Below are 27,478 nucleotides of genomic sequence, written 5' to 3' on the forward strand. Positions count from 1 at the left end.
TCTGCTGTGTGCACCACGAACACCTCTGCCAAGCTGACCCCGGCCCGTACGGCTCGTGTGAGAACCATCACCGCTGCTGTGTGCTGGGAATGCCTCAAGCAACCGATTTACCAGAGTTGCTTGTTTATTAGCCAATATTAGGTCAAGGTTCTCCTGTGGCATGATGTTTTGTAATTTGCCTTTATAGCGTGGATCCAGGATGCTGGCCAACCAGTAGTCGTCATCGTTCATCATTTTGGCAATGCGTGGGTCCCTTTTTAGGATCTGCAAGGCATAATCTGACATGTGGGCCAATGTTCCCGGTGTCAATGATGCACTGCGAGTGCTGGTTGGAGGAGCACTTTCTGGCAAATCCACATCCCTCCAGTCACGCACAAACCCTGTACCAGACCTTGCCACGCCAACATTTTCACTTGCCCCACGAGATGCATCCTCCTCCCCTAAGTAATCATCCCCATCATCCTCCTCCTCCTCTTCTTCCTCCACCTCGTCCAGGAGAGGTCCCTGAGCAGACAATGGCTGAATGTCATCAAGGATTCCCTCCTCCTCTTCCTCCTCATCAACATTGGCTGCAGACGCCTGCTCCTTAAGGTGCGTCAAAGTTTGCATGAGCAGACGCATAAGTGGGATGCTCATGCTTAGGATGGCGTCGTCTGCGCTTACCAGCCGTGTGCATTCCTCAAAACACTGAAGGACTTTACAGAGGTCTTTCAGCTTCGACCACTGCACACCTGTCAACTCCATGTCTGCTCTCAAAGTGCCTGGCCATGTATCCTCCCACATATGCATTATGGCCTGCCTCTGCTCGCACAGCCGCTCCACCATGTGCAGGGTGGAGTTCCACCTTGTTGCAATGTCGATAATGAGGCGGTGGTTGGGAAGGTGGAGCAATCGCTGCAGCTTCTGCATACGAACGGAGTGTACAGGCGACCAGCGGATGTGCGCGCACAGTCTTCGCACCTTCTGGAGCAGGGCTGTTAACTCCGGATAATTTTTGAGGAAGCACTGCACCACCAGGTTCAAGGTGTGAGCCAAGCAAGGTATATGGCTGAGTTTTGAAAGGGCTATGGCTGCCACAAAATTACGGCCGTTATCACTAACTACCTTGCCTGCCTCAAGATGTACACTGCCCAGCCATGACTCAGTTTGTTGCTTCAAGTACTCGGCCAGCACCTCGGCGGTGTGTCTGTTGCCCAAACACATCATCTGCAACACAGGGTGCTGACGCTTTCCACTAGCTGCTCGATAGGGGGACACATCGTGTGCAACAGTGGCAGCTGCAGATGGAGTGCTCGTACGACTGCGCTCTGTGGACGAGCTTTCGCTTCTGGAGGAGGAGGAGGGTCGAACGCCTACAGCCAACTGTTTCCTATACCGTGGGCTAGGCAGCACTGTCCCACCACCGCTGTCCCCTGTGGACCCTGCATCCACCACATAAACCCAGTGCGCAGTGATGGACACGTAACGGCCCTGGCCATGCCGACTGGACCATGCATCAGTTGTGAGGTGCACCTTTCCGCTCACTGACTGCTTGAGTGCATGGACAATGCGGTCTTTCACATGATGGTGGAGGGCTGGGATGGCTTTGCGAGAGAAGTGGCGACTGGGTAGGTCATAGCGTGGTACTGCATAGGCCATGAGTTCGCGGAAAGCTGTGCTTTCCACCAACCGAAAGGGCATCATCTCAAACGAGATTAGTTTGGCAATGTGGGCGTTCAAACCCAGTGTACGCGGATGAGAGACTGAGTACTTTCTTGACCTACTCATAGTGTCTTGGAGGGTGAGCTGGACTTGAGAGCTGCATATGGTGGAAGTAGCGGTGGACAGGGCGGACTGAGACAGGGTTGATGATGGTGATGGAGTTGGTGTTCTTTCTGATGGCCTAGAATCAGTCTTTCGTTGATATAACAGTGGGATTCCCTGACTGCTGTGGCCTTGCAACGACACCTCAACATTTGCTGCTGTGCTAACCGGTGGGCTTACAGTGGGGGAAACAATGTAGCGTTGCTGACTACCTTCGTTGTGATCAGTTGCACATGTGGCACTTGAGGTTTGGTGTTGTGTCCACGCTTGCAAGTGCATGCTGGTTAAATGTCTAAGCATGCAACTGGTATTCAAATTTTTCAGATTTTTCCCTCGGCTAAAGGTCTTTGCGCACTTCTTACAGATAACCTTGGCCTGATCATGAGGATTTTGTTCAAAAAAGTGCCACACTGCACTCTTCCTACTTTGGCAGACATTTTGCAGCCTAGCACGCTGTGATCTTTTGACCCTCTGGACAAGCTGTCCAGCAACTCTTCTGATGTTTAGAACCTGTCTTTGGAGTGCTCCGGGCCTGCCAGATAACAGCTGTTGCGATGTCGATGTCTGCAGTGGATGCTCCTCATCTGAGCTATTGGAAGCAGCACCCTCTTCCCCCAATGGATGCCAATCTGGGTCAACAACTGGGTCATCCATCACCTCCTCTTCTATGTCATGTGCACCTTCCTCTGTGTCACCGTGTATGGTGGTATAGTGTGCGGGAAGGGGCACATCTCAGTCTCATCAGGGTCAGAATCTGGCTCTGTACACTGCGAGGACAATGTAGTGCTCTGAGTGAATGTACCAGCAGAATCATCCATCAGTGGCTGTGCATCAGTGCACTCCATGTCAGATTCATCTTGGCCTGGGTAATTCACCATTTGACTTGATAATCCAGGCATGGTACGTGAAAACAACTCCATGGAGTAATCAGTAGTATGGCCTGCGTCATCCTTCAATCTTGGTTGGGGTGAAGGACACAAGGAAAGGTGTGGTTCATGAACATGAGCCTCCAATGACGACTCAGTGCTTTTACTTTTTACAACTGAAGAAGAGGAGGCGATAGAGCTGGAGGCTGAGTCAGCAATGTAAGACAAAACTTTTTCCTGATGCTCTGGCTTTAAAAGCGGTTTGCCAACTCCTAGAAAACTAAGCGTTCGAGGCCTTATGCAGCCAGACGATGACGCAGGCTCAACACCTCCTGCATTCGGTCCTATTTTGCTCTTGCCACTACCATCAGATCCACCACCAACACCATCATTACCAGCTGCCAACCCGCGCCCAATTCCACGGCCTCTTCCACCAGCCTTCCTCATTTTTGGTAGAAATGTAGACAAAATCCAACAAACTATATAGTAATGTAAAACAAGGTACAAGGTGTCTATAGGACAGGGGAGATTTTGAATTTCTGCAGACACTTGTGGACACTGGACACTTTTGGATTGTGTGAGGCCCACTGATATCTGAGCGCTATGTGACAGGCTCGATGGCACAGCTGTGACCAAAGTGACTAGAGGATAAGGGAGATTTTGAATTTCTGCAGACACTTGTGGACACTGGACACTTTTGGATTGTGTGAGGCCCAATGAATATCTGAGCGCTATGTGACAGGCTCGATGGCACAGCTGTGACCAAAGTGACTAGAGGATAAGGGAGATTTTGAATCTCTGCACACACTTTTGGACACTGGACACTTTTGGATTGTGTGAGGCCCAATGAATATCTGAGCACTATGTGACAGGCTCGATGGCACAGCTGTGACCAAAGTGACTAGAGGATAAGGGAGATTTTGAATCTCTGCACACACTTTTGGACACTGGACACTTTTGTATTGTGTGAGGCCCAATGAATATCTGAGCGCTATGTGACAGGCTCGATGGCACAACTGTGACCAAAGAGACTAGAGGATAAGGGAGATTTTGAATCTCTGCACACACTTTTGGACACTGGACACTTTTGGATTGTGCGAGGCCCAATGAATATCTGAGCGCTATGTGACAGGCTCGATGGCACAGCTGTGACCAAAGTGACTAGAGGATAAGGGAGATTTTGAATCTCTGCACACACTTTTGGACACTGGACACTTTTGGATTGTGTGAGGCCCACTGATATCTGAGCGCTATGTCACAGGCTCGATGGCACAGCTGTGACAAAAGTGACTAGAGAATAAGGGAGATTGGATTGCTTTAAAAAAGCAGTTTGCAGAGCAGTGGGTAAACAGCAATGCCAGCCTGTCAGGAAGCCTTAAAAGGCAGCCCAACAACCAACACCACTGATACACCACAATATAGCCTCCCCTTGCACTGCACACACAGTGACTGGTGTGTTGTGCAGGCCAAATTGCTAGCAGCAGAAGCAGTTTTTTTTTCTTCTCAGCAGGACAAAAAAAAAAAATTGGGATTGCTTTTAAAAAAGCAGTTTGCGGAGCAGTGGGTAAACAGCAATGCAGGAATGTCAGGAAGCCTTAGAAGGCAGCCCAACAACCAACACCACTGATACACCACTATATAGCCTCCCCTTGCACTGCACACACAGTGACTGGTGTGTTGTGCAGGCCAAATCGCTAGCAGCAGAAGCAGCTTTTTGTCTTCTTCCCTGCCTAACGCTCTCCCTACAGAATCAGCAGCAACCTCTCCCTATACTGAGATCGGCAGAAGTAAGATGGCGGTCGGCGTGCACGCCCTTTTATACCCCCTGTGACGCCCACCAAAGCAAGCCAATCACTTGCATGCCCTTCTGAAAGATGGTGGTGACCCCTGCCTATGTCATCACGTTGCCCACAGTGTCCGTGGATCCTGATTGGCTGAAAAAGAGCGCAAAACAAACTTTTGAAACGCGACTTTGGCGCGTAAGTCGCCGACCTCGTGGCCGACCTCATCCTAGGGTCGGGTTTCGTTTCAGGAAACCCGACTTTGCCAAAAGTCGGCGACTTTTGAAATTTTTCGACCCGTTTCGCTCAACTCTAGTAATTACTAATATATTGAGGTGTTCTTTGTGCCACATTTTATAATTATTTTATTTGTCTTTTATATTGTTGTTATTATAAATTCTATCACAATATACAATAAACATTATCTTCTTTATATATTCCTTGGATTTTCTTCATTCATATTTACACAATTATTAACCTGTGGTTCGTGTACATCACATGGTAGTTTCTTTTCTTCCTTAGGGCTAGGTAAACATTTATTCGAAGCCCTCTTGGGGCAATACTTTGTATAATATAGTTGTCTAGTGATTGCACTTCCCACCACAATTTCATATTCTCTTCGAGGGCTTAGAATAAATGTTTGCCCAGCCCCAAGGTGTAGAACCACAAGATTCCTAGAAAGATGTTATTTTGAAACATAAATCTGCACCAGATTTTCCTGATAAAGAGGAATGTTTGAAAACAAATAGTCTCTTAAGATGGGAAAGTTTCCACCCCTCGTTCCTGAAGAGTGGAATACCCAAAGGGCAATTCCTGAGGCTACGTAGGAATTGTTCTCGAGATATGGACTATAATAATAAAGCTAAAGATCTTAAAAAGAGATTTGCTGATCAGGGGTTCTCCAGAAGGGTAGTTGATGGGGCACACTTTAATGCCAGTGGGTCGCCCTCCCAGGGCTGTGGGGTACTCGGTACCTGGCCGGTCTCTCAGAGGAGATTGTCACAGCAGCGGTGACCCGGTCCGTGGCTCTGGGCACCCAAGAAAAAGGGGATTGAGTGATGGGAATAAAGTTTTGAATGATTTGTGACGCCACCTGTGGTGTTCGGCAATGAAGATATTAAGCCGACGCTGCAGACAGATCCTCTGGGACAGATGGTGGGGTGCAGCAGTGATGTTATAGCCCTACACAGGCAGGGCTGTAGTCCCAGGGCAGTGTAGCGTAATGTTTAGGGAGAAGGTGCAGTGTTTGGCACAGAGATGTAGCAGTGAGGAGGATGCTGCAGGAAGGAGGCAAGGACACAACAGGGTTTAGTTTCTTTACCTTTACTTGGCAAACGCAGTCCAGGGTCCTGATTACAGATGGCAAATGAGAAGGCTAGCCTGGAAGCAACTCAGGAATCTCTCTGTCAGATGGGTTGTGTAGTCTCCTTCCTAGCGCTGGCTTGAGGCACATCATGTACTATGTTACACTGAAGTTCCTCCTTCTTATATTCTCTTAGAACTACCTCGTATGGCAGACAGCTGTAGCCCTCTATCTCTCTTGGCTCACCGGTCGCTGTTGTGCCTCCGAGTCTTAGTTGGGAATACAGCATTTTCAGCTTCCTATTCCTCTGGTTTCTGTTACAGGACCTTCAGTATCCATACAACCGTGGAGACCAGGCTCGAGATCATGCGCTTTCACTGGGAGGGAGCTCTCTATCCTCAGCTCAACCTCCAGCTTCTCTCCACGCTCCTACACACATTGCCCTTCTCACACTAGCTAACCACTCCTTCCTCTTGGCCCTCAGAGAGCACTCCTCCCCTTAATTCCGGTTCAGAGTCCACCCTGCTGGCCCGGAGTGGAACTGTGTTGCATGTATAGGTTAACTGCAAGAGAGACCCTTCATTGCCTCCAAGCCTGGAATTACCCTCCCTGGAGGAAGGCAAAGCCACTGTGGCGGCCATACTCCTGGGGGTGCCACATTCCCACTAGTGCAAGTCAGCACTCCTGGGCTGAACAAAACATGTAAAGCATAAACAGTTAGATAATGTAAACAATTATAATTGTACAAGATTTGTAAAAGGGAAAAAATTTACAAAAACCAAGAGCTCCAAAAATAGTCCTATGATGATAAGTCCAGCATCAATGTCCATGGTCCATTCCTGGGCAAATGGTAAACTATTTACAAGTTGGTTTTGGCCACACAAGTCCTGTGGTCCAATGTCCATGAAACAAGGTAAAAACTGGAAAATTCAGAGGAAACTCTTACAGATTACCTGTAGGCACAAAACTTGAAAACAGTTACATATATATACATACAATTTCAACATTTACATTTACTTATCTATACACGATATCTGATTGGTGGTATACCTTGTGTAGCATGGGTAGACCTGCGTAACTCTGGTGTGGGTAAACTAGGTAGTATTCTCCTATGGACTCTTAGATTCACCATGGGTATGACAGATTCATGACTGGCAGGGCGAGGGTTCTCTGGCTCCACTGCTGGTATTGCATCTACTACCTGAACTTCCTGATTCTCAGAGTTCTCATGAGTCACTTCTTCTTGTACTACCAGTAGGGGAAATGTCAACACTGGCACCACTATACTACATATATACTATATTCAACATACATACTACATATATACTACATGCATGCAGCACACATACATACTACATACATACTACATGTATACTGCATGCATACTACATATATTCCACATGCATGCAACATACATATATACAACATATATACTACATGCATGCAACATACATATATACAGCATATATACTACATACAACATACTTACTACATGTATGCTGCATATATACTACATGCATGCAACATACATATATACTACATTCAACATACATACTACATATATACTACATGCATGCAGCACACATACATACTACATACATACTACATATATACTACATGCATACTACATATATACCATATGCATGCAACATACATATATACTACATATATACTACATGCAACATACATACTACATATATACTACATGCATGCAACACACATACATACTACATACATACTACATATATACTACATGCACACTACATATATACCACATGCATGCAACATACATATATGCAACATATATACTACGTGCATGCAACATACATATATACAACATATATACTACATACAACATACATACTACATATATACTACATATATACTACATGCATGCAACATACATATATACTACATATATACTACATGCAACATACATACTACATATATACTACATGCATGCAGCACACATACATACTACATACATACTACATATATACTACATGCATACTACATATATACCACATGCATGCAACACACATATATACAACATATATACTACGTGCATGCAACATACATATATACAACATATATACTACATGCATACTACATATATACCACATATATACTACATGCATGCAACATACATATATACTACATATATACCACATGCATGCAACATGCATACTACATATATAATACATGCATGCAACATACATACATACATACTACATATATACCACATGCATGCATCATGCATACTACATATATACTACATATATACTACATGAATACTACATACTGTATATACCACATGCATGCAACATACATTTATACTACATGCAACATACATACCACATATATACCACATGCATGCAACATGCATACTACATATATACTATATGCATGCAACATACATACATACTACATATATACCACATGCATGCAACATGCATACTACATATATACTACATGCATGCAACATACATACATACTACATACAATACATTCATACATTCATACAATACATACATATAGACACACAGTACATATAACATAGAGTACATACTCACCATCACTTTTCACTTTGTTCCCCGAAGCCATTTTCATCTGTGGAATAAATATTAAAATAACAAACCACCAATATACTTACCCCTGATCCGCAGAATTCCACGAGTGTCCCACGACGATCTTGCGTGGAGAACAGCAGCTTCAGCTCATGCTACCGTTCTCTACGGGCTCCAGGAATCCAATGACAGGAGGTAGGTATCCTTCCGCACTGCATTCCTCTGCCACTGTAAAAAAAAAGTCCTTAGTCTCACTTTAATGCATTGCTGTGTGAGAAAGTTCCCACGCAGCTTTTGCCATAAAGTGAGACTAGGGACTTTTTTTTACTACTACTGTCCCATCATTGGCTAATGTGTCAATCACTGTCATGGTAGCAGGCATCGTCCGATGGGACTTGTAGTCTCATTGGACGATGACTGCACAGACCCCTGCAACCTGCACAGACCCCCGGACAGTCGGCACAGACCACCGGCAGGCCGGCACAGCCCCCTGGCAGGCCGGTACAGACCCCCGGCAGTCAGCACAGACCCCCGGGCAGTCAGCACAGACCCCCGGCAGGCCGGCACAGACCCCCGGTAGGCCGCACAGACCCCCAGGCAGTCAGCACAGACCCCCGGCAGGCCGGCACAGACCCCCGGCAGGCCGGTACAGACCCCTGGGCAGTCGGCACAGACCCCCTGGAAGGCCCGAACTGACGGCGCATCATGATGCGCACAGACCGCGCATCATGATGACATTATTTCAGCAGCCAATCAGAGCCACAACAGTGGCTCATTGCATTATGGGAACTCCGATTCCGATATCCGATATTGAAAAAATATCGGTACTCGGTATCGGAATTCCGATACAGCGAATATCGGCCGATACCCGATATTTGCAGTATCGGAATGCTCAACACTACTAATAAGGCACACCTTGGTATTGTCAAAGTTTGAGGGTAGAATGGTGTAAGGTTCAGCTTCCCATTGGTCAACGGAGGGAGCATATATAACACATCATGGGCCTCCTTATGAAATCCTTTTACAGGAGGGAAATGCGTTGAGGCGATATTTCATCGGCCATGAGCTAAGTTTTTATTAATTTGCTAATTTTGCTGATTTACTAATTGGGGATAGTGTAATTTGAGCCGAGTGATCAACGTCTTATTTTTGGGCATGATGCTACCCCCTTTGTTTGCAATTGCCTCTGTTAATCACTATAACCCCGCATACTACATTGGTTTGCAGATATATTGTTGTTTTTGGGGGGAAGTGTAGGGGTCAGTAAGGGTCAGCCAACGTGGAGCGGGGGCACCAGAGTAACGTAGGGTGAAAAAGCTCCACTGTTAGGCAGGGAGACTGTTAAATAGGGAAATATAGGTGTTTCCCTCCCAAAGCAAATATATATACGTGCCAAAAAGTAATGTTTTTTCCGGTTACTAATTTCCACACCTTTTCCTTTTGTTTTTGGTGGTTTGTGGCATGGGGTTATTATTTGTGAAATTGTTATACCCGGCCATCTGTTGTTCTCCAGTTTGATGTCTTTTAGATAGGAGTCAACAGGGTGATTAGGGAGAGCCACCGAGAAGCGGGGGCGCCATTTCCATATCAAGAGGGTGCCAACCTCCGCTGTCAGGTAGGAGTGAGATATAGGGCCCTATAGGGATAAACAGATTTGTGATCCTCTACCTGACATTGGAATTAATCTCAATTTTGTGCCTGGATTTTTAAAAATCAGCAAAACATTTTTTGCCTGTTTGTCAAAGTTTCTTCAAAAATTTTTTTAAATGATTGATTAATAAAGTATCTTTTAAGGATTAATTTTTTCGTATATGAGCAGTTGGATAATTAATCTAAAATTATATACAATTCCTTTGTTTCGTCTTTTTATAATAATATGGCTGGTTTTCTGTCAGGACCAATTAATGTTGAGTCCTGGGTTAATGAGGCTAATCAGGTATTTTCGGCTGAAGCAAACTATACGGGTACTGATTTCACACCATCCATTTATTCCGTGTTTAAGGAGTTAACTGATTGCTATAAGAATTATTTAAAATCCTGGTGGGAAATTAAAGCACTAGAGAACTATATAAAAAATAACATCGTACCAAGAGGATTACGTATCCATATCTCTCCTTCCCCCAGAATTAGTAACCCTAATCTCCTGAAAGTGTGGAGAGAGGAGTCCATAGCTTCATCAATCAGGTTTATGAAAATTATTTTGGAGGAGGAGTAAAGAAACCTTGAGCTGGTTTCGAAAAAACTTAATGAGCTGATTGAAAAGACGCTGAAATTTAAGTCAGATCCTGACTTTAAGGCTGAGTTCACATGTTGCATTTTTTTCGCGTTTCCGTGGCGGTTTTAACCGCGCGATTTTGCTGCGAAAATGCGAGAAATAAGCATCCCATGCATTCCTATGGGATTCTGCAGTGCTGTGCTAATGCTGCGTTTTTTACCACGGTGGAATTGCTTCGCGGTTAAAAACCGCAGCATGCTCATTAATTTTGCGGAATCACGGCGATCCCGCACCCATAGGAATGCATTGTTCCGCTTACTTCCCGCATGTGGCTGTGCACACCATGCGGAAAGTAAGCAGAACATTTGCGGAGGGTACCCACGGTCCAGAGGAGAGGAGACTGTCCTCCGGGCTTTGGGTACCATATCCCTGTAAAAAATAGAATTTAAAATAAAAAATATTGCTATTCTTACCTTCCGACGTCCCGCGCAGCCTTCCTGCCTCTCTCCACGCTTTCGTTCCCAGTAATCCTTTGCGAAAATGCCCGCTATGGCGTCCGTTCTCGCAGGATCGCAAAGTCTCGCGGTCATTCGCGCGACGTCATCGCGTATAACCGCGAGACGTCGCGATCCCGCGAGAACGTACGTCATCGCAGGCATTTTCGCAAAGGATTACTGGGAACGGCTGCCCGGGACGTCGGAAGGTAAGAATAAGGCCTCTTTCACACATCAGGTTTTCGCCGTCAGGCGCGATCCGGCGCTTTTGACAGAAACTGGATCCGGCGAAATGCAATGCCGGATCCGGTTTCCCCCCATTGACTTGCATTTGCGCCGGATCGCGCCGGATGGCCATGCGTTTCATCCGGTTTTCGCCGGATCCGGCAATGTGTCGCGATCCGGCGTCTGGAAAAAACGGCTACTGTAACGTTTTTTGTCTCCGGCGAAAAAGCCGGACACGCCGGATCCGGCGCGTCCGGCTTTTTCACACAATGAAAGCCTATGAGCGCCGCAATGCGCCGGATCCGGTTTTTTGGTCTGAGCATGCTCAGTAGCTCTTCCCACAGGAGATATATAAAAGCAAGACAATGGGACCCTCAGCCACACCCAACATGCCACCCAAGCCAAGAACCAGGAGCAGGAGAAGGCAGCAGACATCTGCAGCAGCAGCACCATCAGCACCACCCCAAATGGAGCAGCAAATGGAACACGCTGAGGAGGGGAGTCCAGCAGCAGATGAGAGATGGTAATTATCAAATCCCCCATTCCTCCAAACTAGGGCCATGGAATATCAAGATATTCATTGGCCCTTTGTTTCTCTTTATTCAACAGCCGCCAAAGAGATGCAGCAGTAGCAGCAGCAGCAGAAATGGCATCACTGGCAGCAGCAACAGCAGCAGCAATACCCACAGCCATGGAGTCTGGCCATCAACAGGACAGCACATCTTCTTCTGGGAGCCCTCCCTTGCATCGTCAGCGTTTGACGGTAAGTTTTTATTTCCAAAATCCATCATCTCTGTAATATATGTCTATTCATTGCCTTTTATTTCAAAACAGGAATCACAAGATGAAGAGGAGCTCCCAGAAGAAGAAGGAAGGGGTGGACAGACACCTGGAGTGGGCTCACAATTGGTAAGTTTTTTGCATCAAACGCAGAAACACAACATCACACTACACACAACACATAGAAAACAATGTTCTGCAGACCACACACAGCAAACAAATGCCTACATCCAAAGACATAACATTTTTTGTTTTCTTCTCTAGTCTTCCCAATCTGGTGCTCGGCCAAGAGGTCCTCGCAGTGCCTCCCAGGGTCGTCGGCGACAGCAACGCGGCGGTCACCAGCGTGTAAGTATAAATATTTTTGCTTTGTTTTTTTGCACTTTTTATTTCATTTCTTTTGTGGAGGCTAATGTTATTTTTGTCTTTTTCTTTAACAGCCTTCACAGCGTGCTCCCGACTCTGACGGTGAGGATGGAGGACTCGATGTGGACCACCTCATCGATCTCGTCAGAGAAAGGGAGCCACTCTGGAATATGGCTGACCGCCGCCACGCTGACCTGATAGTTACCCGACGACTCTGGGAGGAAATCTGTTCTCTCCTTGTGGGCCGCTGGGAGGACCTCGAAGCTCGGGCCCAGATTAAAGAGCGTAAGTATATACAGTACCGGTTGCTTGATGTAAACCAGTGTTTCCCGAACTCCAGTCCTCGTGGTCCCCACGGATCATGTGTTCAGGATTTCTATTTACTATGGAAATCCTGAAAACATGACCCCTGGGGACCATGAGGACTGGAGTTTGTGAAACACTGATGTTGTATACTAACCACTCCTTTCTCGTTTCAGGGAACAGAATTGTGAATCGGTGGCGGTCTGTGAGGGATCGTTTCAAGAAGGAGTTCAATAAAGAGATGCGGGCCCCGAGTGGATCTGGAGGACGCAGGAGCAAGTACAAGTACGCAGAAGCCCTGTCGTTCCTCCGGGAAACAATGCTCACCAGAAGGTAAATATTACACACCACATGTGAAAAAAATGTTAGATGTAACTTTTTTTTTTCAGCCAGGGCCATACCATGTCAGTATTTTAATTGTTTTTTTTTCTCTTTATTCCACAGCACGGTGAGCAGCACTCGGGAGCCTGCACGATTGGACCCTTCTGAGGCGATCCCTGAGGAGACCGGCACCGAGGGACACTTCGACCGCCCCGGTACATCTGCACCTTCCCAGCCTTCCCACACATTCGACCCATCTGTCCCATCCACCAGCACAGGAGCATCGTGGCCGCCTACATTACATGAAGCTGCTGGTGAGGAGATCGCTTTCCCTTTACCCCACCCTTCTGCCCCTGCCACCTCTAGTACACCTGCGGGTACTGGGCGGCAGCGGCAGAGGGGTCAGGAAAAGAGTTATGCGCAAGAGTTCTTGCATCTGAATGCATCTTTCCAGAACTGTCTAAAAGTCTTGTCAGAGAAAATCTCCGCAGGCTTTCAGCAGATCAACTCCAGCATTCTGGAGGTGAAGACACTTCTGCAAACCATGCATTCAGAAGCAAGATCTTCGCCAAACCACACCTTTTTCAGGTCTGTTGTGGAGCGCATGGCAACACTATCTCCTACCCAGCAGATGCATGTAATGCATTCGTGCCACGGTGCTCTACAGCAGGTTACCTCCCAACCTCCACCTCCCACCACTGTAGTTCCTCCACCTGCACCCCCTCCAGCCACTTTCCATCCTCCCCCTCCTATTACATCTGCACCCCCTCCAGCCACTTTCCATCCTCCCCCTCCTATTACATCTGCACCCCCTCCAGCCACTTTCCATCCTCCCCCTCCTATTACATCTGCACCCCCTCCAGCCACTTTCCATCCTCCCCCTCCTATTACATACCAGCAACCTCACCAGTACCAGCAACCTCCCCAGTACCAGACATCTCCCCACTTCCAGCAACCTGCCCCGTACCAAACTCCTTCCCCGTACCAAACTCCTTCCCCATACAACTTTCCATCAACATCATCTGCTCCTACAGTCCCTGCCCAACCCTCCACTCCACCGCCCACCACCTCTTCTGCCTCCAACATGTCCACCCATTCTGTAGCTTTTTCCACACCTTCACCTCTAACTGTTCCTTCCCCACCACGATCCCAGTCCTCTCTCCACACACCCAGTGTCGAAGTGTCCCGCAGCCCCTCCAGCAGTATTTCCACCCCACACTACACAGATTTGTAATGTGTGTTTTTTAATAAAAATGCCCATTGGGTTTAAAACCTTTATTAAAAAAGTTTTTTGCACTTTAAAAACATTTTACAAAAAAAAAAAATTTTTAAATAAAAGTTAAATTATTGTTTCACAATGGTTGTCTGTCTTTTCTTTCTGCGGCGAACTATGTTTAAAAAAAAGGTTAAATACAGGGTATTTCAAAGGTAAAAAGGTATTCAAAACCAGGTATATAACTGTGGGTAAATTTTAGCTTTTTGCCACAGTTGTGTTCCTGGTTGTGTTTGAAGCAAAGTATTTCACCTAAAAAGTTGTGTTTATTGTTGGTGATTTCCTAACAATGTACACAACTTTTGTTAAAAGGTGAAATACTTTGCATAAAACACAACCAGGTACACACCTGTGGCCTAAAGCTAAAAATAGTAGACCATGACAAGATAGCCAACTTTGGTTGGCAAAGGTATATACTGTTGGTCCAGAAGGTACACAAGTTTGGTTAGGGCACAAATCTTTCACACTCTGTCATCCTGCCAGTGTACTCTGCCTTGAGGGGCCACAAGGGTCAATTTTAAAAACCGGATCCGGCGTAATCCGTCGAAAAACGGATAGAAAAACGGATGAACCGGATGAGACGGATCCGGTTTTGTCTGTCAAGAACAAGACGGATCCGGCAGAAAACCAGATCCGGCACATCAGGTTTTACAAAACATTTGCCGGATCCGGCATTCCGGCACGACGCCGGATCGCGCCTGACGCCGAAAACCTGATGTGTGAAAGTAGCCTAACACCATTTTTTATTTTTTTTTACATTTTATCTTTTAATACTAGTGTTGAGCGATACTTAAAAGTATCGGATCGGATGGTATCGGCCGATCTAAAAAAAATATCGGGTATCGCCGATTCCGATACCGGAAGTCCCATTCAAGTCTATGGGACTTCCGGTATCGGAATAAGAAAAACCCTATTTTTGCCTTGTACAGCCTCTCTGGGGTCTGTACGGGCCTTTTGGGGGGCTGTGCCGGCCTGCCGGGGGGTCTGTAGTATGCATGTTGCATGCATGTGGTATATATGTAGTATGTATGTTGCATGCATGTAGTGTATGTATGTAGTATGTATGTAGTATGTATGTGGCATGTATGTAGTATGTAGTATGCATGTAGTATGTTGCATGTATGTAGCATGTAGTGTGTATGTTGCATGTATGTAGTATATATGTAGTATGTATGTTACATGTAGTATATATAGTATATATGTAGTATGCATGTTGCATGCATGTAGTATATGTTGTATGTATGTTGCATGCATGTAGTATATATGTATTATGTATGTAGCATGTATGTAGCATGTATGTTACATGTAGTATATATGTAGTATGCATGTTTTATGTATGTAGCATGTATGTAGCATGTAATTTTTTTTTTTTATTTTTTTTTTACATTCAACAGATTAGCTGGATGATGGGACTACTACTGTCCCATTATTGGCTAATGTGTCAATCACTGTCATGGTAGCAGGCATCGCCCGATGAGACTTGTAGTCCCATCGGACGATGCCTGCACAGACCCCCGGAGCCTGCACAGACCACCGGCAGGCCAGCACAGCCCCCCGGCAGGCCGGCACAGACCACCGGCAGGCCGGCACAGCCCCCCGGCAGGCCGGCACAGACCACCGGAGCCTGCACAGACCACCGGCAGGCCGGAACAGACCCCCGGACAGTCGGCACAGCCCCCCCGAAGGCCCGAACTGACGGCGCATCATGATACGCACAGACAGCGCATCATGATGACGTCATTTCGGCAGCCAATCAGAGCCACAAAAGTGGCTCATTGCATTTTGGACTTCCGATTCCGGTATCCGATACGAAAAAAGTATCGGTACTCGGTATCGGAATTCCGATACGGCAAATATCGGCCGATACCCGATACTTGCGGTATCGGAAAGCTCAACACTATTTACTACTGATAGTACTTTACAAATTTCAGTTGAGAGATGTCAGAACCATATTAAAAATCGTTAACACACTCAGTTCATTAGAGATTCGAATAAATTTAAGGCTAATAAAGCCTATTTTTTTGAGGGCCAACAAGGAAGAGATAAAGACGTAGGGTCAGAACTCTCCTCCTCTGAGGCGGAGACATCAGATACTGAGAGAAGCTTTGGAAATGCCACTTGGAGACAGAGGGGTTGAAGTGGTAGCCAATTTTATAAAGGTAAATTGCGAATTCAAAGAGGGAATACAAGAGGTCAGTATGGGAGTAGAGGACGGGGTTATAATCAATCCGGCCCCACAATGACGGGGGAGCAGACCTTGGGATCTGCAAGTCTGGTACCCTCTTCCTCTGGACCCTCCTCCTCTTTTTTGGATCAGTGAGCCCCTTTGGGTTACGACCTGAGAAAGCGGACTGGTCTGGGTGACAACCAGATCATTAATCTGAATAGACATGTCCTTTAGCCAGGGGAGTTAAATGTTTTGAGTAAGGGGCTATCATTTGTCCCAACTACCCGCTTTGATTCATTCTCATGGATTAAGGACATTAACCTCTTTTGTCGTAAATTAAAATGGAGGAAATTCTTCTCTCAGAATAACAGAGAGCAATGCTTAAGATTGGGCATTGCTGAGGAAGAATTGGAGGGGTTCAATGTCCTGGTGGAACTTTTAGATGAGAATGAAAGGGATCGGGGTTTGGGTCCACACAGAGATGTGAAATTGAAAAGCAAAAAGATGCCTCCACCTGGGGATTATAATAACATTGAGATCTTTTTGAAAGTGGTCGAGGATGACTTGAAGAAACTCCATACTAACAATCCTAATGTTGTCTCTCTCCAACTTAAGTGCGAGTGAGTTGGAGGCTCTGGCTGGCTTGGAATGAAATGGTGAGATCATAGTCAAGCCATAGGATAAAGGGGGCAATCTAGTCATCCTTGACCACGAGAATTATACGGACATGTGTAAAAGGATTTTGGATGATAAGGATACATATGGAAGGCCTGAAAGAAATCCTACACTTGAATTCACTGAGGCCCTGATGGTCATTTTGGACAGAGGCCTTAATGACAGGATTATCTCTGCCAACGAGTATAAGTTAATGGCTCCAGTCTCCCCTGTGATACCAACATTTTATGCCCTCCCCAAAATCCATAAGGGGTTGGTACCCCTACGTGGAAGACCTATAGTGTCGGGGGTAGGCTCTTTAAGTCAGAATGTTGGTATTTATTTAGACAAGGTATTACATCCTTTTGTTATGGCTTTACCATCGTACATATGGGACACATCTGATTTACTACTTAAAATCGATGTTATTAGTGTGGAAAAGGAAGCCCTCTTGGGCTCCATAGACGTTGAAGCCCTTTATAGCAGCATCCCGCATGAGATGGGCCTAAAAGCCTTGGACTATTATTTGGGAACTATGGCTACGTATTTCCGGGGTCATAACAAGTTGGTATATGAACTAATGGATTTCATTTTGACACACAACTACTTTACCTTTGATGGCAAGAACTTCTACCAGCTCAGGGGGGACCGCAATGGGTTGTTCCTATGCGCCCTCGCATGCGAATCTCCTCCTGGGCTGGTGGGAGGAAACAATGGTTTTTACCAGTGCCGATGAATGGTGGACTAATAAGGTGGCCGCTTGGTACCGTTATATAGATGACGTGTTCGTCATATGGTTGGGATCAAAAGCGGAGTTTGAAACATTCGTGCAGGAACTGAATGTAAATCCTATTGGTTTGAGATTCACCTCGAAAAGTAGTGAGAAGGAGTTGGCCTTTCTTGACATAAAAATCACTAAAGATCCTCAGGGAGCCTTACTGACAAGTGTGTACCGGAAGCCCACAGCCACGAATTCCCTCTTGCGGTGGGACAGTTGTCATCCTGTCCCACTCAAGCGTGGTATTCCACGTGGCCAATATCTTAGAACCAGAAGGAATTGTTCTGACCCGGAGACCTTCGGAGTGCAGGCATATGAACTTAGGAATAGGTTTAGGGAACGGGGATATCCCGATCATGTCTTGGAACCCGCTTTTAAATGTGCCCTAAGAAGGGAGAGATATACACTGTTGCAGCCCAATGCCCGAATTGAGGACAGTGGTGTTGTAAGAGTGATAGGGACAGTTGATAACCAAGTGGATCAGATATATAGGATTCTTAACAAACATTGGAGTATTCTACAGGCGGATGTGGATTTATCGGACATGATTTCAAGAAAACCTGAAATTACGTTTCGCAATGGCCTCTCCACTAGAGAGACTTGTACATAGCCATTATAGAAGAGCAAAACAGGAGGGTACGTGGTTGAATAGGAAGATCTGTGGTACCTTTAGATGTGGGAACTGCTCGTTCTGTGGATATGTGGCTTCTGGAAAAAACTTTACAAGTGTGGCCAATGGAAAAAGATTCTTCGCTAGAGATTTTGCGAATTGCAAAACTGTAGAGGTTGTTTATATGGCAACTTGCCCCTGCCCCAAAAATTATATCGGTAAAACAAAAAGGAAGTTTATGAGAAGAATAAGCGAGCACTTGGGGGACGTAAGGAATAAGAGGGACACCCCTCTGGTCCTCCATATATGGGAGGAACATGGGGGTAATGGAAACGTTCTTTCCTTCTGTGTTCTGGAGGTGGTCAAACAGAGTGGAAAACAGGGTGACTGGAACAGGTTAATTCTACAAAAGGAGGCTCGGTGGATCTTTAGAATGGAATCCATGGTCCCTAGGGGCCTTAATGATCGACTCACGTATGGATGCTTAATTTGAGAACTACCCAATATGATTAGTTCTGTATCTAATTGCCCTTATTGTTACCAATGCAGTAAAATCTTGGTCCATCCATAGATCTAGGAGATGATTTGTGGTGTTTTTTGTGGGTATAATGGGGCTATCAATTCCCACTATCAATTTTTATATTAATAATATGTATAATGGGGTGGTAATTCGAATTTAACCCTTTAAGAGGTCTCACGATGTATTCCCCATATAAGATCAGGGGGATTTCATATTAATTGTGGAGACCACCAGAGATGGAAGGTGTTTTTACATGGTAAATAGGGACTATTCTTTGCAGGGTTAATTCTCACTAAGGTTTGATATGCCTGGCATTTTTAGGTGCGGCCTGAGGAATTGAAATTTCACATTTGTCATGGGTATAGGTGACACTCTGGAATGGATTAATTGCGCAGGGCCTTTGTGTATTATGATCCTGATAGGCGCGCTATGATATAGGAGCGCGCACTTGTTTAGATGAAGGAAACTTCTCCCGTCTGGTTTGGGCATGTACGATGCGTCTGTGAATCTTTATATCCGACTGGCACTAGGGATCCATGATGTAGTGGTTTGCTACTTTAGTCTGGACATGCGCGCTAGGAGAAGGGGATCCCAGATATGTACAGTGCTCCTGTGGCTTGGACGTCCGACGCGCGAGACGCGTCCAGGACTTGTGACGTCAGCTGGGGCATGCATACTGATACATGGGGGACATCTTAGCACTAAAGTGGTTGTAACGGTAAATGTTCCACCATCTAATGGCGGCGCTGGACAGGAAATGAAAGAAGGTACCTTTAGGGCCTGGCATCATGGCGCAGGTGCAATACATGTGGTGGAGACACACAAGGAGTATTAGTACTATGAACCATTTCCTACATCATTTTGATCAGGCTGCGGGGTCGTTATAAATGACCATTGATCACCACACTCCCATTGATACCTGCAACCAGGCATGACATCTAATGCTCAGAGGGAGCATACATAACACATCATGGGCCTCCTGATGAACTCCTTTTACAGGAGGGAAACGCGTCGAGGTGATATTTCATCAGCCATGAGCTAAGTTTTTATGAATTTGCTAATTTTGCTGATTTACTAATTTGGTGATAGTGTAATTTGAGCCGAGTGATCAACGGCTTATTTTTGGGCATGATGCAATATGAAAAATGTGTTGTTTATTGTTGGGGGAATGGAGGTAATAGCAGCTGTTGGTAATCTGAGAATTGTTTAATAATGCTGCTTAGAACACATTATTGGTTGTGTATCTGAATTGATTGACATACATCCTACCCCCTTTGTTTGCAATTGCCTCTGTTAATCACTATAACTCTGCATACTACATTGGTTTGCAGATATATTTGTGGCGCCCCTGAGGCTCAGTCGCCACAGAGGTACTGCACCTTCTCCTAAGGTGTAGTGCCCCACCATCCGGGTAAGGTGGGAACTCCTTTCCACACTCCAACGCTCGCACCCCACACAACAAGGTAGTTCTGCACAACCACATTGCGGCTCCTTGCTCAGAGGTTAGCAGAGCACCTTTGGTGGTTCCCTGCTTGGAACACTGGACGTGCTGGGAGGTGGGTGGAGTTAAGATACATAAAAGAGAGGGAAAGTGTAGGAGGACAGGTCAGTCTGACAGCAGGTCAGTCGGGTAGGAAGTCACTCAAACTGGAGTGAGGATCCCTGGAAGAAGGGATGGAGGAAGGAGTGCTGCTGCTGCCTCAGTGATCTGAGCCAGCTGGCACGGGAAATGAAAAGAAGGAGAAAGACGTAGAACTGAAATCTAAGCTTTCATAAGAAATAAAGACAAGTACGGAATGAAGGAGTAGAGAGAACAGAGAGAACGTGGGTTAGAGGAGGAACCCTGCCTATAGGTTCTCAGCGCAAGGCCGGGGCCCGGTCCCCGAGGTTGTATGGACACTTATGGTTCTGCAGCAGACACCAGTGGAGTTGTGGGCTGTAAATGCACTACTCCCATCTAAGACTTGGGGCACAACAGCAATTGGATAGAGAGCAGGGACTCAGGAGAAGGGAGTCCCCGAAGCAGGCTACAGCTATCTGCCGTACAAGTAGAGTTCTTGGGAACATCAGACAGGAGGAACTCCACTGTAACTCAGTACTAGGAGATCTTCACACTTTAAGGCACTATAGAGGAGTCGTTAAGGAAGGTACATGTTGGCGGAGTGTTGGAGGGGAGAATCCTAACTTGCCCGGAGGTTGATTGAGTCTCTGACCCGGAGGACACGGCCCGGAGGCAGGCACCTGTGTGTGCACAACGGACTGTGAGTAAAGCTTTGGAACTACAAGCCCCTGTGTCCTCCATTCATTTGTGCACTAACACATTCAGCACCACTATAGCTGGGTACCATTCTCCACATCGCCTGCACCTCTCCTCTTCCATTGCTTCCACGATGCCCTGGGGCTACAGCTTCACCTGTGTGGAGCTACACCATCTAGGCTGCAACACACCACCAGCCCCAGAGGATCTGCATGCGGCGTCGGCCTAACATCCTACTTGCTGAACACCACAGGGGGCATCACGAACTATTCCATTAACTACATTCCACCATTTGCATTCCCCCATTGATTTGGGTGCCCAGGGCCACGGACGGGGTCACCGCTGCTGTGACACATCCCGCTGACACTGGCCCGATACCGAGTACACCCCGCGGCCCTGTGAGGGTGACCCATATTATGCTCTGACACCCTCCTCCCTGGTTTTAGGTGAGAAGTGTAGGAGTCAGTAAGGGTCAGCCAACGTGGAGCGGGGGCACCAGAGTGACGTAGGGTGAAAAAGCTCCGCTGTTAGGCAGGGAGACTGTTAAATAGGGAAATATAGGTGTTTCCCTCCCAAAGCAAATATATACAGTCATATGTAAAAGTTTGGGCACCCCTATTAATATTAACCTTTTTTCTTTATAACAATTTTGGTTTTTGCAACAGGTATTTCAGTTTCATATATCTAATAACTGATGGACTCAGTTATATTTCTGGATTCAAATGAGGTTTATTGTACTAACAGTAAATGTGCAATCTGCATTTAAACAAAATTTGACCGGTGCAAAAGTATGGGCACCCTTATCATTTTCTTGATTTGAACACTCCTAACTACTTTTTACTGACTTCCTGAAGCACTAAATTGGTTTTGTAACCTCATTGAGCTTTGAACTTCATAGCCAGGTGTATCAAATCATGAGAAAAGGTATTTAAAGTGGCCACTTGCAAGTAGTTCTCCTATTTGATTCTCCTATGAAGAGTGGCATCATGGGCTCCTCAAAACAACTCTCAAATGATCTGAAAACAAAGATTATTCAACATAGCTTTTCAGGGGAAGGATACAAAAAGTTGTCTCTGAGATTTAACCTGTCAGTTTCCACTGTGAGGAACATAGTAAGGAAATGGAAGAACACAGGTACAGTTCTTGTTAAGCCCAGAAGTGGCAGGCCAAGAAAAATATCAGAAAGGCAGAGAAGAAGAATGGTGAGAACAGTCAAGGACAATCCACAGACCACCTCCAAAGACCTGCAGCATCATCTTGCTGCAGATGGTGTCACTGTGCATCGGTCAACAATACAGCGCACTTTGCACAAGGAGAAGCTGTATGGGAGAGTGATGCGAAAGAAGCCGTTTCTGCAAGCACGCCACAAACAGAGTCGCCTGAGGTATGCAAAAGCACATTAGGACAAGCCAGTTACATTTTGGAAGAAGGTCCTGTGAACTGATGAAACAAAAATTGAGTTGTTTGGTCATACAAAAAGGCGTTATGCATGCGCTGTATTGTTGACCGATGCACAGTGACACCATCTGCAGCAAGATGATGCTGCAGGTCTTTGGAGGTGGTCTGTGGATTGTCCTTGACTGTTCTCACCATTCTTCTTCTCTGCCTTTCTGATATTTTTCTTGGCCTGCCACTTCTGGGCTTAACAAGAACTGTACCTGTGTTCTTCCATTTCCTTACTATGTTCCTCACAGTGGAAACTGACAGGTTAAATCTCAGAGACAACTTTTTGTATCCTTCCCCTGAAAAGCTATGTTGAATAATCTTTGTTTTCAGATCTTTTGAGAGTTGTTTTGAGGAGCCCATGATGCCACTCTTCATAGGAGAATCAAATAGGAGAACTACTTGCAAGTGGCCACTTTAAATATCTTTTCTCGTGATTTGATACACCTGGCTATGAAGTTCAAAGCTCAATGAGGTTACAAAACCAATTTAGTGCTTCAGGAAGTCAGTAAAAAGTAGTTAGGAGTGTTCAAATCAAGAAAATGATAAGGGTGCCCATACTTTTGCACCGGTCAAATTTTGTTTAAATGCAGATTGCACATTTTCTGTTAGTACAATAAACCTCATTTGAATCCAGAAATATAACTGAGTCCATCAGTTATTAGATATATGAAACTGAAATACCTGTTTCAAAAACCAAAATTGTTATAAAGAAAAAAGGTTAATATTAATAGGGGTGCCCAAACTTTTACATATGACTGTATACGTGCCAAAAAGTAATGTTTTTTTCCGGTTACTAATTTCCACACCTTTTCCTTTTGTTTTTGGTGGTTTGTGGCATGGGGTTATTATTTGTGAAATTGTTATACCCGGCCATCTGTTGTTCTCCAGTTTGATGTCTTTTAGATAGGAGTCAACAGGGTGATTAGGGAGAGCCACCGAGGAGCGGGGGCGCCATTTCCATATCAAGAGGGTGCCAACCTCCGCTGTCAGGTAAGAGTGAGATATAGGGCCCTATAGGGATAAACAGATTTGTGATCCTCTACCTGACATTGGAATTAATCTCCATTTTGTGGCTGGATTTGGAAAAACCAGCAAAAATTTTTTTGCCTGTTTGTCAAAGTTTCTTCAAAAAACTTTTTAAATGATTGATTAATAAAGTATCTTTTAAGGATTAATTTTTTCATATATGAGCAATTTCAAAAGTGCATTTTTCTTCCTCTAATAAAATTTGCATAAACCTCAAGGATGAAGAGATGGACCCTTTTTCCTACCTTTCAAGTAATCTTTTGGTTCTACTCCTTAGGGCTGGGTAAACATTTATTCTAAGCCCTCGTGGGACAATACTTTGTATAATATAGTTGTCTAGTGATTGCACTTCCCACCACGATTTCATATTCTCTTTCAGGGCTTAGAATAAATGTTTGCACAGCCCCAAGGTGTAGAACCACAAGATTCCTAGAAAGATGTTATTTTGAAACATAAAACTGCACCAGATTTTGCTGATAAAGAGGAAGATTTGAAAACAAATAGTCTCTTAAGATGGGAAATTTTCCACCCCTCGTTCCTGATAAGTAAAATACCCAAAGGGCAATTCCGGAGACTGCGTAGGAATTGTTCTCGAGATATGGACTATAATAATAAAGCTAAAGATCTTAAAAAGAGATTTGCCGATCAGGGGTTCCCCAGAAGGGTAGTTGATGGGGCACACTTTAATGCCAGTAGGTCGCCCTCCCAGGGCTGTGGGGTACTCGATACCGGGCCGGTCTCTCAGAGGGGATTGTCACAGCAGCGGTGACCCGGTCTGTGGCCCTTGGCGCCCATGAAAAAGGGGATTGAATGATGGGAATAAAGTTTATGAATGTTTCGTGACGCCACCTGTGGTGTTCGGCAATGAAGATGTTAAGCCGACGCTGCAGACAGATCCTCTGAGACAGATGGTGGGGTGCAGCAGTGATGTTATAGCCCTACACAGGCAGGGCTGTAGTCCCAGGGCAGTATAGCGTAATGTTTAGGGAGAAGGTGCAGTGTTTGGCACAGAGATGTAGCAGTGCAGAGGATGTTGCAGGAAGGAGGCAATGACACAACAGGGTGCAGTTTCTTTACCTTTACTTGGCAAACGCAGTCCAGGGTCCTGATTACAGATGGCACAGGAGCAGGCTAGCCTGGAAGCAGCTCAGGGATCTCTCTATCAGATGGGTTGTGTAGTCTCCTTCCTAGCGCTGGCTTGAGGCACATCCAGTACTATGTTACACTGAAGTTCCTCCTTCTTATCTTCTCTTAGAACTACCATGTATGGCAGACAGCTGTAGCCCTCTATCTCTCTTGGCTCACCGGTCGCTGTTGTGCTTCCGAGTCTTAGTTGGGAATACAGCATTTACAGCTTCCTATTCCTCTGGTTTCTCTTGCAGGACCTTCAGTATCCATACAACCGTGGAGACCAGGCTCCAGATCATGCGCTTTCACTGGGAGGGAGCTCTCTATCCTCAGCTCAACCTCCAGCTTCTCTCCATGCGTCTACACACATTGCCCACCTCACACTAACTAACCACTCCTTCCTCTTGGCCCTCAGAGAGCACTCCTCCCCTTAATTCCAGTTCAGAGTCCCCCCTGCTGGCCCCGAGTGGAACTGTGTTGCATGTATAGGTTACCTGCGAGAGAGACCCTTCATTGCCTCCAAGCCTGGCATTACCTTCCCTGGAGGAAGGCAAAGCCACTGTGTCGGCCATACTCCTGGGGGCACCACATTCCCCCCTAGTTCAAGTCAGCTCTCCTGGGATGAACAAAACATGAAAAACATATAAACAGTTAGACAATGTGAACATTTATAATTGTACAAGATTTGTAAGGCTAAGTGCACACGTACTTGTTGTTCTCCCTCTTCTGGTGAAGGAAGGTAGTGAGGCTGATTTGGATGAAAGAAACCAAACACCTGATCAGGTGGATTGTGACTGGGTAACGGGAACTTCAGACCGGATATTATGCAGCCGACGCCCTTCTGAGTGGCTGGTGATTTCTCTGCTGGATTCTTGGAGACCAGTCTGATTCCTGCTTCCCAAAGATAAGTTCAATAGCAGAGCAAAAACTTATTTGTTTTGCTTTTGTTTTCCTTGTTTTCTGAGTTCAGCCATCCCCGACTGAGGGTGTGCTGGATTCTTTTTCCTTGATCAGTGTTCTCTTTTGCTCTGCTTTCAGAATATTCTGAGTGCTGATATAGGGTTTGAAGTCTAGTGACTTCAGGGTCCTTTTTGCTTATCAGTTGTGTTGGTAATATTTTTAGCAGGGTTTTCTCGGATTGCAGACAGCAGCTTTTCTGTCATGTCCTTTTTAGTTAGCTTGGGCCCCATCGTTTGCTCATCCTATCTTTCTATCTGTGTTAGTGTTTTCATCTTGCTTCACCGTCATTATATGTTGGGGGCTGCCTATTGCTTTGGGGTCTGCTCTGGGGCAGTCAGTTTTTCCCTTTTCTCTCTTTAGGCTTATGTAGATCTCCGGCTGTGACGAGGTGTCTAGGATCACCATAGGAACACTCCACGGCTACTGCTAGTTGTGTGATAGGATTAGGGGTCTGCAATCCGCTAGTTTCCAACCTCTCTGATTTACTGGGCTGAGCCTATGTTTTGTTTTTTCCTCCTCGGTGACTCAATCATAACAGAATCACCAGCCATACCGCAGATTCTAGGGTACTCAAAAGCAGGAAGGAATTGTTAAAAGGGAAAAAAAAAAAAGAAAAAAAGTGTCAGAACTTTTTTTTTTGTGTGTATATTTTTTCCTCTTTTTCTTTGAGGCCGTAGGAGGAATATTTTTTCTGATGGAGTTTAAGCAATTGTCTGATCGTGTGGAGCAGCTTGCTGCTGAAGTGAGAGGAATTTCCGCCTATCTTGCTCATTCACACGCTGCTGAACCAAAAATCCCCACTCCTGATGTGTTTTTTGGGGATCGGTCTAAATTTTTGAATTTTAAGAATAATTGTAAATTATTTCTTGCCTTGAAGCCTAACTCATCGGGGAACTCTGCGCAGCAGGTTGAAATTGTCATCTCCTTGCTGCGCGGCGATCCCCAGGATTGGGCATTTTCTTTAGTACCAGATGATCCTATTCTAACAAATGTGGATGCATTTTTTCAGGCCTTGAGGTTGTTGTACGATGAACCTAATGCGATTGATAAGGCTGAAAAGACCCTGTTGGCATTGAGCCAGGGTCAAGATTCTGCAGAACAGTACTGTCAAAAATTCCGAAAGTGGGTGGTCCTCACCACTTGGAATGATGGTGCCTTGGCAGCTCTCTTTCGGAAGGGTTTGTCAGAAACCGTAAAAGATACTATGATGGGATTTCCTGTTCCCTCTGGTCTTGACGATTCTATGTCATTAGCCATTCAGGTTTATCGGCGTTTACGTGAACGTAATATTACACGGGAAATGCTGCCACCTGTTGAACAAATGTCTGAACCTATGCAATGTGATAGAGTTTTGTCTAGGGCGCAACGTCAGGAGTTTAGAAGACGTAATAAGCTGTGTTTTTTTCTGTGGAGATGCCTCTCATATTATTTCTGTCTGCCCTAAACGAGAGAAACGTTTTGCACACACATTTGCTGTAGGTGGTGTACAACCTAAGTTTCTTCCGGCAATTACTCTGATCTGCTCCCTGTCTACATTTTCCGCTAAAGCCTTTGTGGACTCAGGAGCGGCTTTGAACCTAATGGATTTGGATTTTGCTAATCGTTGTGGTTTCCCTATGACACCCCTGCGGACGC

This window comes from Dendrobates tinctorius, unplaced genomic scaffold (assembly GCF_039654945.1).
Source record: "Dendrobates tinctorius isolate UK_male_01 unplaced genomic scaffold, ASM3965494v1 ptg000093l, whole genome shotgun sequence".
Lineage (NCBI taxonomy): Eukaryota > Metazoa > Chordata > Amphibia > Anura > Dendrobatidae > Dendrobates > Dendrobates tinctorius.